The sequence below is a fragment of the Muscardinus avellanarius genome (assembly GCF_963383645.1).
Source record: "Muscardinus avellanarius genome assembly, chromosome: 3".
NCBI lineage: Eukaryota > Metazoa > Chordata > Mammalia > Rodentia > Gliridae > Muscardinus > Muscardinus avellanarius.
The window spans coordinates 153,581,191-153,596,277 of record NC_137788.1 but is presented as its reverse complement, the minus strand read 5'-3'; positions in this window follow the sequence as shown (position 1 = coordinate 153,596,277).

Here is a 15,087-nt window from a genome sequence, read left to right as displayed (position 1 = left end):
ATCCAAGGAACACACCATACACGCTTAGAAAGTGAAATGTGGAATGGACGTTAAATATCATCTCTTCAGTGCCAAACATTTTCCTTTAAAGTATATTTTCCTTGTTTCATCTTAAGACTTGATATTGTGTAACAACCCATGGTTAATGCCAGCCTCATCCTCAGCAATGGATTCTGCTAACTGCAGTCAAACACTGTTCAAAATATTAAATGGAAAATTCCAGGAAAAAAAATCCTTAAGTTTTAAATGCTCTTTTTAGGTATGCTGTCACAGTGTCACAGTGACTGTGTGCAAATAATTCTCATTTTACTGAATAATAGCCCCAGGATAAAAGAATAATGTGGTGTTGGCAATTCCAAGGTGCCACAGAGAAGCTGTAAAGTGTTGCATGAAATAGTATCTCACATCATCACAAGGATTGGTTAGGGTACAATAAGATATTTAGAGAAAGACCATCCACATATATTCCTGGATATTGTAATAATTTTTTTGTTTCATGATTTTTTGTCTAATTTATAAATCAAATTTTATCACAGGTATCTATGTATAGAGAAAAATCCTAGTCTTTGTAGGATTCAGTCTATCAGAGGCTGCAAGCACCCACTGAGGATCTTGGGACATATCCCCTAGAAATGAGAGGTGACACCTGCTCTTTGAATCTCCCAACTTTCCTTTCTACATCCTTATTGGTTAAACTAGCTTGATATGAACTTATTTTACTGATATCCCAAAGCATTTTAGTTGAGATAAGTAGCACAATTAAAATAGCCATAATTTGCCCCCTCATTTCTTTTTATTTCTTTCACCTACTTTTCCTTGCTAAAAGATGATATCATTTCCTTGTCCTGATCCCAAGCCCACCATCAATCCTGATTGGACATTTCATGCGCCCACTCAGGGCAAGTGGTCTCCACAAAGGCAAACACCATAGTAGGGGTGTGCTAGAAATGGGGTGTTGGCATGCCATGCTGGTGGCCAGGGCTGAGAGACTATGGCATTGAGTGTCTCAGTGCAGAGCCTCTTCTGAGCCATTAAGAATGTCCTGTATTCCGCACAACCAACCTTCAGATATTCTCAGAGACATCATGTAGGTGAAAGATCTGTTTATAATACCTGAACTGAAAACCTATAGTTTAGATACATAACCAAGGTACCTGCTTTGTATAGACCAACTTTTCCAAGACTGGGACTACTACAAATAATGGGTCTAAGTTTTGTTTAAAACTTTCTCCAGAGTTACTCACCCCTGGGGAAAATCCTCTCACCTGTGGCACTGCCTCTCTGAGGGCCTCCATTGCTTGTAAACATGCCTGAATAATCCATCTCTGAAGGTATGCTGATAATTCTGTTCATATATACAAATGGACACATTTATCAGTAGGATTTGTAATGGCTTGGATATTGAATGTGCCCCCTAGACCTCACAGAAACAAGGTAGCAATATTGGTTGCTGAAGAGGGGTACCTAGGATGTTACCTTGGGTAATATAACAGTTCTCTCCTCCCTCTGCTTTCTCTGCTTATGGTCTCCAAGAGGACAGAGCAGAGCTTCTCTCTCTCTCTCTCTCTCTCTCTCTCTCTCTCTCTCTCTCTCTCTCTCTCTTCTCCTCTCCTTGTAGCCATGCCTTGAACTCACATGGACTGAACCCAGAATCTCCAAGAAACTGTGAGCAAATAAATCTTCCTTCCTCTAAATTGTGTGGTCAGTCATTTTGGATTATAGCAATGGCAATGTTGATTAAGACAAGGTCATATAAGATTAAAGTTTTGAGGTGTTTAATTGAATATTCTCTTGCCTCTCACAAATCCAAATTCATTCACTAAAACCCCTTCTAACTTCATTATTACATGCAAGATATTTGCTTATAAAATATTTACTGATATTTCTCCTTTAGGTGATGGCAAAAGCCATATTATTCTTGTTGTCTTTTGTTTAATTTTGTCGTGTTCATTTGTTGTTCATTTGACCTCACTATGTTTTCCAGACTGGTCTCTAATTTCTGAGCTCAAATGATCCTCCTGCCTCAGCCTCCCAGGTAGCTGGGACTACAGGTATGCACCCGGCTCTTATTTTTCCCAGCTCTTAATTTTCATCATATGGGTAGACATATTATATAAATGATGCATTTTATTTCAGGAGTGTAGACAGGGCATTTCAATATGATCCCATGGAAATAGGAGGCGGGTCTGGCAAAGCTGACTGCCCTGGCCTGGGCTAGCAGTTGTCTCTGCCACTCCACCTCATAGACAGCCGCTGCAGGGCACAGATGGGCAATTCCCCTTCTCTGTGTATGTTTTACAGGAATAATATAAAAAGGAATGAGTTTACCAGTGAGTTCTTTAAAGGATCTACTACACGAGGATTCTTGAAAAACATCTTCTACTCTTTGTTTTTTTATATAAATGCAGAGACAGAAGCACTGAGGAGCCAGGCTGGAATCGCCAGCTCTGTCTGCCTGCCCCTAGCAGCCTGGCCCAGCTCTGACAGCACAGTCAGAGCCTCCTGGTTGTGGTAAGTCCCAAGTGAGGCCAACAGCACAATAATTTTGTCCCCGTGAACCAGGGCTGAATCCTTCACTCAGTAAGTTATTCAACAAGCATCTATAGATGCGAAATACTGATCACTTTCTAGGACAGACCTAATTTAGAGACTTTGTTAACCCAGAGATTTTGTTCTCTGTGAGCCAATAAGGGCTGGTAGAAGAGAGAAATATGTGTTCAACTAATTGTGACTCTGGGCTTAATAGGCTGTATAAACAAAGAACACTGGAAAGGGAGCAAGAGTTTCTTCTTCATGTTAAACATGAAGGAAAAACAGCAGTAAAAAAAAGGAAAAAGAGAAAAATTATTTTAAAATTTTTAAAAAACACTCTACATAATTGATGACAAAATCTAATAACTTTCAGCCGGGCGTGGTGGCTCATGCTTGTAATCCCAGCATTTGGAAGGCTGAGACAAGAGGATCATGGTTTGTGGATAGCCTCAGCTACTTAGTGAGGCCCTTTGCAAATCAATGAGACCCTGTTTCAAAAATAAAAGAATTAAAAATAGGGCTGGGGGTGTAGCTTAGAGGTAGAATGCCCCTGGGTTTCATTTCCAGTATGGAAAAAGAAAAAATTGACCACTTCCAGTTAACACAGATCTATTTTGACAAGGCTTTCTGGCTACAGCATTTTGACCTGCAGTCAAACTCCAGCTGTTTAACTACGTCCCCTGGTCCACCAGGAAACACAGCTGCTCTGGAGCACTGGGCTCAGCAAGCAAACCGTGAGCAACAAGGAGGGGGGGTGCGGACGAAAGCTCAGGAGATCAGGAGATGTTAGGATGACATCACGGAAGGATATTTCCATTGATGGTCTATAAAAAAGCAATCACGAGCCAAACTTTATTGGTAGAATTTGAGACAAAATAGCTCAAAGGAGGGACTTCTTGCCCTGCAGCATTTCGTATGAAGAAAGTCAGATGTTTAGAGGTGAGTTCTGCAATGGTGTCTGCTTCAGGCCTTCACAACAAGCAGGGAGGGCTTTTGGAAGCCACAGCCTTCTGGATGCCTGGGAATAAATCAGAGGTCAATCCAGATTATGTACGCTTGGCAGGGTGGGTGCAGCGTGGATGATAAAAACCTAACACCAGCCCAGTGGTCCATCCATCTCCACCTCCACTAACCTCCCCATCTCCTTTCTCACCAGCTCCATTTACAGACCATAGAATGACCCCACTTAACTGGTATCCTCTGTCAGGAAAACTAACCTTTGCCCCAAACCATTATTTAAATTTTGCCCCAAATATTTCACTTTGCATTTCTTAAGTTCCTTTTAACAGAGTCGATTTGTAAATGAAACTGCAATTTCTCATTTTTGCTAGAGAGTTAGTGACTAATTTGTGAGTCAAAAAAAAAAAAGCTGGTTTTCGCCAGTTCCTTGCAAAGTGGAATGTGCCCTCCCATCTTTCTGCAAATTACAGACACAGAGCTGTCGTCCATCGCAAGCTCCTGGCTCGCGAAATCCCACTTTTCATCATAAATTCTAAGAGGAAAGGCTTGCCTGGGTGTCTCCATTGCCCCAGCCCCTGTTTCCAGACACTCACAGGAATCCCAGTCTACGTGTGTCTCCCCAAAGGCCACCGTGCAGACCTGCCAACAGCTGGATGTTATAAATAGGATAGTTTGGGACAGTGGGGGAGATGGAGAAGCAAGATCTAATAAATATTCAGATGCAATGGCTGGGAAAACTCTTTGGTGGAACAAGGAAGAAAAATACTGGCAGAGTGCTTCTAAAACCAGAAAGGTCTTTGTCCTCAGTTTCCCTTGGTTGAGCAGAGTCCCTGTGACCAAGAGAATCATTTTTAACCCAGTAGTACTACTTGCCTATGTCACTTCTTCGGTTAGACTCTTTATTCTGCTGTTGAGAGTTTGAAAGAATAAACTCAAGCCGGGATTTGTGGCCCATGCCTGTAATCCCAGTACTTGGGAAGCTAAAATAGGAGGATTACAGGTTTGAGGCCAGCCTCAGCAATTTATCAAGGTCCCTCGGCAACTTAGCAAGACCCTGTTTCCAATATAATAAGACTAGGGGTAGAGCTTAAAGGTAGAATGCTTCTGGCTTCAACTCCCAATACCAAAAAAAAGAGAAAAAAAAAAAAAGAAAGAAAGAAATTAGCTCAGTCATTCCAGTCAGCTAGTAGTGGTTTGAGGGAGACACAAATAGGCCCCTCTGGAGCAGAAATACCCCAAGAAGCCTGGACCACAGCTAAATCGATGGGTGGCTTTGTGGGAGGGTGGGCCTCCACTGCACGGCACCCACAGAAGGGGATTTTGCTCTTTCTTGGACAATTGAGAGATTTGTCTCCTCACCTAGACCCCTTGCTCCATTTCTGCTATGCTTGGCATTCAATCAGTGACCCACGGTGTCACAGTCCCCGGTGCTTTGCCACACATGTCTTCCCCACCCCGCCTGGCATGTGCTCCCTCCTCTGCCCTCTCACTGCACTCAACCACAACCCTGCTTCCCTGACTGTATCAGTCTGCTCCAGCTGCTGTAACAAAACACCATCCACTTGAGTGGCTTAAAAACCATAGATAGTTATTGTTCTCATTTCTGGAAGCTGGGAAGCCCAGAATCAAAATATCTGCAGAGGAAAATGAATGGAACTAGACAATATGATGTTAATATGATAGGCCAGACTCAGAAAATCAGGGGCCACTTGGTTTTCTCTCATATGTGGAAGCTAGAGAAAAAATAGGAAAGAAAAAGAGAACTCATGAAAAAGAAAAGATCAATACAGTTGTGAAAGGGATCGGGGGACAGAGGAGGCAGGAAGAGGAGAGGTGTTGAGAGGGAAGCCAGCCAACGATGTTTTGTGCCTATATGAATGTATCACTGTACATCTCATTATCATGCATAATTATACCCATAAAATTAACTTAAAAACACTTGCAGGCGAGGTGTTTGGAAGTGGTCCGTTCTCACTATATTTCCATGTTTTAAAAAGTACAGCAGCACCTCTCTAGGGCACTGTGTGTGTGTGCGCGCGCACGTGTGCGTGTATGTGGTGTTACTAGGAATTGAACCCAAGGGCATTCTACCACTGAGCTCTACTCCAGCCCTATTGTATTATTTTTTATTTTGAAATAGGGTTCAAGTTATAGCACACTGGTTTCAAACTCACCATCCTCCTGTCTCGGGCTCCCAAGTACTGGGATTAAAAGCGTGTGCCACTGCGCCTGGCTTCTGGGGCATCATTTATAATTGCACTCATCCCATTCATGGCGGCTCTACCATCATGACTAATCTCTTCCCAAAGATGGCATCTCCTAGTGCCATCACTCTGGAGATTAGGTTTAACATTCAGATTTGGGGAGGACACAGACATTCTAGAACATCACTGTGTGAAAAGTGTCTCCTCTCACCTTCCTGGCTCTTAGTGAACTTCTCGTCCCAGCACCCCAGATCCCACCTAGCTTGTTGATGGCTATGAATGGATGGATTGCTCCCACAGGAAGAGACAGTTTACTGGCGCTCCTCTGTGAGGCTTCCCTATGATATACATTAACAATTTATGACTTCTTTCTGTATCCATGATGTCATATATTCCTCCCTAAGAAGTATCTTCAGCCTGGGAATTATGAGTAAGTTGTTCCTTTCTAAAACAACTTAGGAAAGCTGCACTACAGCACAAGAGAAATTAGAAATAGCAGATGGGGAATGACTCTGTCCCCGAGTCAGATGGTCTTTAAACTTTCTGATCTGTCAGGATCGGGAGATTAGGGATGACTCCGAGCTCGTCCATTCACAGGGATCATCCACTGCTTCTTTTATTTCTGGTACTGGGGATGTTACCCAGGGTCATTCTACCTCCTAGCGACACCCCGGGCCCTATTTTTTTATTCTTTATTTTGAAACAGGGTCTCACTGAGTTGCAAAGGGCCTCACTAAATAGTTGCGGCTGCCCGTGAACCGTCATCTTTGTGTCTTCTTAAAGAACTTGGGCTCTTGGAACTTTGGGATTCACTCTGAACATGCAGGAAATCAGACTATTCCTTTGTCCACTGACCACAATTAGACTGGTTCTTGGAGCTGGGCTCTGAACACCCACTGCTCTCCAGTTGGCCCTGAATTCCTATGTGTCAGGTGCCACCATCCATGCCTGACTTTGTGTCCTGCGTGGCCATAAGATATCCATAAGAGTTGAAATAACCATCTGCCTGCTTGCCTCTCTCCCCAGGACTGAGAAATCTGGAGTGAGGGGCAGAGGAAAGGGGCGAATCTCAATGCATCTTCCCCAAAACAGAGGGCAGAAGAAGGTAATGTTTCCCTCTGAGCTCTTTAATAATATTTTAGCCAGGCGTGGTGGCACATGCTTGTCATCCCAGCTTTTGGGAGGCTGAAACCGGAGGATCGCAGTTCGCGGACAGCCTCAGCTGCTTAGTGAGGCTCTTTGCAACTCAGTGAGACCTGTTTCAAAATAAAGAATAAAAAATAGGGCAGGGGGTATAGCACAGAGGTCGAATGTCCCTGGATTCCATCCCCAGACCCACCACAAATATACATTTTTTTTTACAGTCACAAATTTGTTTCTAATCACAATCCAGTATAAACACATATATCATGTGATGATCCCTTTTCTGTGTAAGTTTGGCTAGTCTGCCATCCCAGGCATTCAAACATGGAGCTAGGCATCACTGTCAAAGGTATTTTGAAGCATTGGGATGAAAGTCTAGACTCAGTTGACTTTATGCAAGAAAGACTGGCTTAGATGCCTGGGCAGGTATTGTTGAATCAGTTGAGAGGTCTCAAGTGAAGAGCTGAGGGTTTCCTGAAGAAGAGGTCCTTCCTGGGGACAATGTCAGTTTATGGCTGAGAATTTCCACCATCCTTCCTGCCAACCTACACAGCAAATTTTAGGCTTGCCTGGCCAGTCTTCAGCATCGCCTAAGCCAATTCCTTGCAATAAATAAAGTGTGTGTGTGTGTGTGTGAGAGAGAGAGAGAGAGAGAGAGAGAGAGAGAGAGAGAGAGACAGAGACAGAGACAGAGACAGAGAGACAGAGAGAGAGAGAGACAGAGACAGAGACAGAGAAAGACAGAGAGAGACAGAGACAGACAGACAGAGATAGAGACAGAGAGACAAAGAGAGAGAGGCAGAGATCCATCAGTTTTGTTTCTCTAGTGGAATCCTGACTCACACACACATACCTACATGCTTACAACTAGCAAAAGATTCTCATGACAGTGCTTACCCTTCCTGCATATAAGGAATTTCTGCATGTTCAATGCTGGACAATTCTCTAAGTCAATAAGCCAATTTGATTTCCTATCAAAGGGTCCTAAACTTTGAGTGATGACAGTAAATTTCTTATATAGACCCACTGGGAGATGTAAAGATGAGAAAAGTGTGGGTAGAGAGCCGGGCATGATGGCACATGCCTGTAATCCGAGCAACCCAAGAGGCTGAGACAGAAAGATCACAGGTTTTAAGGGCCAGTCTGGGGAACTTAGCATGACCCTGTCTCAAAATTTAATAAAGGGAGACGAGGGTGCAGCCCAGTGATGGAGGACTCCTGGATTCAATCTCTAGTACCACAGGAAAAAGAAAGGGAGGGAGGAAAAGAAGGAGGAAGAGAAGGAAGAAGAGAGAGAAAAAAGAAGGAAGGAAGAAATAGAAAAAGAAAGAAAGTCAGTCTGTGTGGACAGCCTTCTGAAAGAAACCCTTGAAAGGAAAAACCAAAACCATACTGTACCTAGCCGTCCCACCACACAGCCCTGGGCAAGACCCTTCAGCCAGCCCCTGGAGGAGTGTGAAGGTCTGCCCTCAGGAGACAGGAGGCGGGGTGCCAGAGTCTGTGACCTTAGGGTCTCCTAGGAGACACAGAGAGGAAGGTGGATGCACTGACAGGCTTTCTGGGGAATGGAGCAAGAGAGGACAGCCTGTTCTTTTCCAGGAGCAGAAAAGGAGCCAAGAAAACCCTTGGCAGAAACCCAGCTGGAGCCAGCACCCTGGAGCCATGGGACAGGGCTTTGGCAGTGGGAACAAGTGCTTCTCCGAGGCAGGGCTTTCCACAGAGATAAGACTTCACCTGTCGGGATAAGGGGACTTGTGCAGGCCACGCCAGTTGATCCCACACACCCAGAACGGAGGGCGCCTGTCCTGAGGACACTCATGGGAAGAGAATTCTAATGGTTCTCTATCCATTTGGATTAATTGTCCTTAGAAAAACAAAAATCCTCTCACTCAGTATCAAAATGACAAAAATCTATTGTATTAGCAGTGCACAGTTGCAAATAATTTATTTCTAATTATTTCTAATAAATAAATAAAATTATTTCTAATAAATTTCCTAGTTTATTATGTCCACTCACACTTACTTATTTACTTTCTTTCTTTCCTTCCTTCCTTCTCTATTTATTTCCTAGTTTCTGCAGAAAGGAACTTCATACAGGGAATCAGGCCTTCCTGAAGCTGGTAGAAGGACTTGCAGGGCAGGCTCAGAGCTGAGACCCCAGGAGGGGCTCTAAACGGCAGGCTGCCACCTCGGTTGTGATGGGGAGCCAGATGACCCTGGAAAGCTGTGGTGAGAGGTGTGCACCTGTTACTCAAAGCAGAAGAATCGTTTGCACATTCCCTGTCACCCCTCTCACACTCCTCAGGGACAGGCTCACTCACATCTTTCCAATGGAGGTCTCTCTCCCTTTAGCGATGAGCCAGAAGGTCTCTCTTCTCCCCAGCGTAATGAGTCTGCAAGGCTTTGGGTACCATCTCTTGTCATCCTAAGTGATCCTGAGGGCAGAAGAAGGGCCTGGAGAATGACCCAAGGCAAAGCCAAGGTCCAAGTGTGCACCGATTCAGTGGCCTCCACTGAGAGCAGTAGGAGCCATCAGATGGTATCGCAGGAATTTCCACCCATGCTCGGAGGCCTGCCGCACAGGGTTATGGGTAGCCAGGAGGAAAGAAGCAACAAGTTTTACAGGAAAGATACAGGAGAATGGAGGCTCTCCTCTCTTGGCATTGGAGGAGCTATTGACCTTGCAAGGAAGAGCAAGGTCCCAGGGACATAGAGCCAGGTCCCAGCTCTGCCTTGGTGAAGGGAGGCAAGCGGGTGGGATTGGCTGAACTGGAGGCTGAAGTGTTAAACTGGCTGGGCGTTAATAACTCTGAGTTCTGCATAAGCAGGTGCCTCTGCGGGGTCAGCCACACAGCTGAGGAGGCACACAGACAGTGTGGCAGACCATGGAAGTGCCCCGGGAACAGGGGTATATCTTGCTTCTTTTGATTTTCTGTATTTTCTAATTCTCTACAAGAGAATTTGTGAATTTCCTATTCACAAACAGGGGGTGGGGGGATGAGATTGAAACTGACTACTCTGGATCATATTGGGGGGGAAATGTTTGTCGTTTAAGGAACATTGAAAGGAGGTTATGTTATCTCGCCATGTCACACATCTAAAGGGGTGTCCAAGGTAACCGCCAACTCCGTAAAAAAAAAGTAAGCTATAAATTATATTAATAATACTTTGGAAGAAAGACTAGGCTTCTTCTGTGATCTTGCAGATGCTAGAACAAGGGTTACTTACTTCCCACCTCAGGAAGACAGATTTTCTTCTCCGGTGAGAACAACATCCCCGTCCTCACAGAATGAGATCGAATCAGCTGTCAGCCGCACCCTGCCCTGGCCACAATCCTGACTTGTGAGAGTGGCCTCGGGAGTCTATCCAACTCCAGAGTTCTAGAGACCCCTGTCCACCGGGGCTGGCCTGGGGCTTCTACTTGTGTTAGTAAGATTCCTGGGCTTCCAGGAGCCAGGAAGTCTACTCAAGTGATCAATCCATCAGTGGGTTTACCCACTGATGAGGTCGGAGCCCTGATTCAATTATTTCACCTTTGAACATGTCTGCATCATCGCCAGCACAGGAGCTTCGCTGGGGGACATTCCATAGCCAAGCAGAACACCCCTCAACCCTCCTGAACTTCTCCTTGCCCATCCAGGCCACGTTTTACAGGTCCCTCGCTGTCCTCTCTCTTCAGATGGCCTGGGTGTGCCTAAGATGCTCTGTTGTTATTGTCTGGCTGTGAGCACCTTGGGGTAGGACTTCTATCTGCTCCACTATGCATCCCTAGCACTGGCTTGGACTAAGCAGGCACTTAGTAAGCACTAGCTGAATGCTGGAATAAAGGGACCACGCCATCCAAAATGCATTCCCTTTTTTTTTTTTTTTACTACAATTAATGGACAGTATTCCGAAGCCCAACTGACTGCATTTGGACGGTGCTTAAAATCCTGGTTTCTTTTTACAGTTCTCGAAAGCACACGCTATGCACTAGACATCAATTGAGGTGGACATGATTATTGTGCACTTTAGTTAATTACAAACCCGATCGGTTCCAGTGAAACCCTGGCATTTTACATAAAGTACAAAGCGACCATGGATTTAAAAGTGCATGTGATGTGGTTTCCTGATGAGTAAAGGAACTTTGGGGAGATATTTATTGTGCTCACGGATGGCTTTCTAGCTATTGTCCATGTTCCTTTTTATGGAGTCATAAAGATTACGGTTTATAGCCACGCCAGCTACATCTTCACCCAGTCCCCTGATGTGCGTGCTCATTGGGCCAACGAGCCACATTTGACAAAGGTTTATTGAGTCCCTTCTCTAAGCAGGGCACCGAGTAATGGGGTTTGTCTCCAAAGCCTTCAGATTTGCTAAAAATATTCTCAATTTCACAAGCGGTCAGGACAAAAAAAAATATTTTGCTCCAGTCTCCCCTTGGAGGCCTCCTGGGTGAAAAGGCACCTCGGTTTGCCCAGGGAAATAAAACCTTCCTTCATGGGCCTTCCACATCTTCTGAAAGGTTTTGTCTCCAGCTGGCTCAGGAGAGTTTGCTCATTAAATTCAGTGCACAGGCTCTGTCTCCAAGCAGCTGGGCTTTGGGTCACGCTGCAATCCATCAACTGTAGGAACTTGCCTGAGCTGAGCTCCAGAGCCTGGAGGAAGCACAGAGGACCACCAGGACTCGGTCCTCCCTGAGTCTCGGAATCCTAAGGCGCCTTCCAAGCAGAAGGAGCAGTGTGATGGTTAACCCCGTTGAGCCCCTTTCTCCACCTGCAAATGGATAAGACTGCCTTCCCGCCTAAGAGCGCTATACAAATGAAAGATAATCTCATTAAGCTGCCCAGATGCAAGACATCTAGTCAATACACAAGAAAGGTTCAACTATCTGCGTTGCTTCCAGACATGCAAAGCCCAGATTAGATATTTGGAGCCAGGCAAGCTGGGACATGGCTGAAACTCCAATGATTCAGGAGGATGGAGCAGGAAGATCCCAAGTGCAAGGCCAGCATCACAGCGCACTGCTGATGGAGAGTAGAAGAACCGTAGATACAGAGGAGTCACGCATCTGGATGAATTCACAGAGCAACACACCTGGATGACTTCACAAACGTGGTGGCGAGAGGCAGCCATGGCGACTTGGCTCGTGGTGACTCCAGCTGCCTCGATGAGGTTCATCCACATGAGAGCTGAGCTGAGCTGAGCTGAGCCTGCAGGTGTCTGGTTAGAGGCAGGTGGCTTCCCTGCCAGAAGAGAGCCTGGCTAGGTAGTCACCCTACAGGCAGCAGGGTCCCAGTGCTCCAGAATTACCCAGGAACCGTCTAGCCAAGAATTAGCACTGAAAAGCGTGGAGAATCCTTGAGAACAGCTTTAAAAGAAGGAAAGGGAACTATGTGTCAAGATGGCGACCGAGAAAAGCGGGGCTTAAGAGTCCCGCTAACAACCAATCTCCATTACCACAAAAAGAGCGCCTTTCATAGCCAGAAAACACCATCACCAGAAAAACAAAAAAACCACCAGGCTCCAGAGAGAAAGCGGACTGAGAACAGAGCTCAGGGCCACAGAGGAGACACACGCGCCCGAGGACGCGGCAGCAGCGCCATACTGCCAGCGGCAGCGGCGAACTCAGCGGACGGCTACAGCAAGCCGAGGTGAGCCGATGCGGAACAGCCAGGCGGGATCTTTCGGCGCAGACAGCATTTAAAGCTCCCAGTGGCTGAGCTCAGCACACGCTGCAGGGATTCAGAGTGGAAATCAAAACCAGAGAAGAAAAAATACGCCAGCCTCATGGCCGAGGGCGTGGCAGAGGCGCCATATTGCCACCGGCGGCGGCAGCAGCAGTGAATTCACCGAGTCCAGTACAGCTACATCTATGTACTCAAGAACAGTGAGTCAAATAGCGGGCCACAGAGGAGAAATCCCAGTATTGTGCCTCCTGGGACTTGACCCAGTGAGGGAGTGGTGGTGGCAGAGATATCACACCATAGGAGAGCGTGCAACCTGGCACACCCTATAGTTTAAAGCAGCCTCTATCGACTCCCTGGGTCGGAGACTCTGTGATACAACCCAGTAAAGGAGTAGTGGGGTCTGAGATACTACTGACTCGAGATCCAGAACACCTTAAGTGAAGTCATAGTGACCCAAGGGAAGAACCCAGAGAAGGCACAAACTTCCGAAATCATGGGAAAGAGGAATAATACTGGAGCAATGAATGCCCACAACCCCACAACATCAGAACCTGATAAAACAGAAAATCAGAGATTTCTAGAAGATCAAATCAGGAAAATAACTGTAGAAATAATAGAGGTGCTTCGAAAAGAACTCAGAGAGAGCCAAAAAGAGATAAAGGATGCAATTAATGAAGTAAAGGCCTCAATTCAAAGCACAAACAACCGATTAGACCACATGGAGAACAGAATCTCGCTCTTAGAAGATGAGCAATCCAAAAATGAATGCATAGTTTCTAATCTAGAAAAAAATATCCAACAGCAGGAATCTGACATTGAAGAAATATGGGCCCATCTTAAGAGAGCTAACCTAAGAATAATTGGAATAGAGGAGGGAAAAGAAAGTGATACCAAAGGGATCAACAATCTCTTCAAGGAAGTAATAGCAGAAAATTTTCCAAATATAGAGCAAGAGGTTGATACACAGATCCAGGAAACTTATAGAACTCCCTTTAGACAGGATCCGAGAAGAGGATCCCCACGCCATATAATTGTCAAAATGACCAATGTGGAAGCCAAGCAGAGAATCTTAAAGGCAACAAAAACAAAGGGCCAAGTGACATTCAGAGGCAAACCAATTAGAATCACTCCAGACTTCCCAAACCAAGTCATGAGAGCCAGAAGGGCTTGGAGTAACATATTCCAAACTCTGAAAGAAAACAACTTCCAGCCAAAAATTTCCTACCCAGCAAAACTTTCTATCAAATTAGATGGAGAAATAAGAAGCTTCCATGACAAACAGAAACTGAAGGAATTTATGTCTTCAAAACCAGCGCTAGAGAAAATACTCAAAGAGATTAACTACAAAGAAGAAATAGGTAATACTCACCAGAACCAGAGAAACAAGATTTTCCATCCAACAGACAACTAAGATTGGTTATCTGTGGAGATTCATTATTTATGTTAGTCTTTTACCTATCTCTAAGTTGTATTGTTTGCCTTTATTGTTGTTAATTTTTAGGATTTCTAGTTGGAATATTAATATACCTTCAGATATAGCATTTGGAAATATTTTATCCAATTCTATTAGTAACTTTTAACTCTGTTTACATTGTCTTTGGATATACAATATTTTCTTTTATTTTTTAGGGAGTTTGTATATTCTTCTGTTTGTTGCCTGTGCCATTGAAATCATATCCAAGAAATCACTGCCAATTTCAATGTTGTGAGGTTTTATGACCCAGATTTTCTCCTAAAAGTTTATAGTCTTAAGATTTATATTTAGGTCTTTTATCTAGTTTGAGTTAATACTTGTATGTGGGATTAGGTAAGGGTCCAATTTTATTCTTTTCCATGTAATTATTATTTTTCAACAATATTTAGTTAAAAGATTATTATTTCCACCACCAAATCTTCGTGGAAACCTTGTCAAAAATAACTTGACAATATAGGGAAGAAGTTAGCTCTAGGCTTGTATTTAACTCCAATGGTCTATATATCTGCCTTTAGAACAGTACTACACTGTTTCAATTATTGTAGCTTTATATGGTTTGAAATCAGAAAATATACATCTTCTAGCTTTGTTTTTGCTTCGAGATTGTTTTGGGTATCTAGAGTCCATATTCCATATCAGGATAGATTTTTTTCTGAAAAATAAATATATGATAGTTTCATCTAAAAAAAAGAAAAAAATATTCTCTGGTAAGAAAGAAAGCAAAAAGAAATATTGAAATGTTATCTTTAAGACATCAAAAGCTTGGTATCAGACAAATGAAACTGTTATGTGAGATTATCATTTTTAATTTTGGATAAATTGCTATAATACTAGATGTCAACCACTAAGCCAAGCATGGGAGGGAGGGATGGGGAGAGAATGGGGTGGGGATCGGGTGGGGGCTGACTGGGCGATGTGTGCATGTATGTCTACAAAAGTTTGTATCCCACTATGATGTATGAATACAGTGCACCAATAAAATAAAATTTAAAAAAATAAAAAATAAATAAAAAAAATAAAAAATAAAAGAAGGAAAGGAGTTTCCATGAGGCATTGAACAGAAGGACCAGAGAGAGAGAAAAACAAAATAGCCTAATGAGGGAAG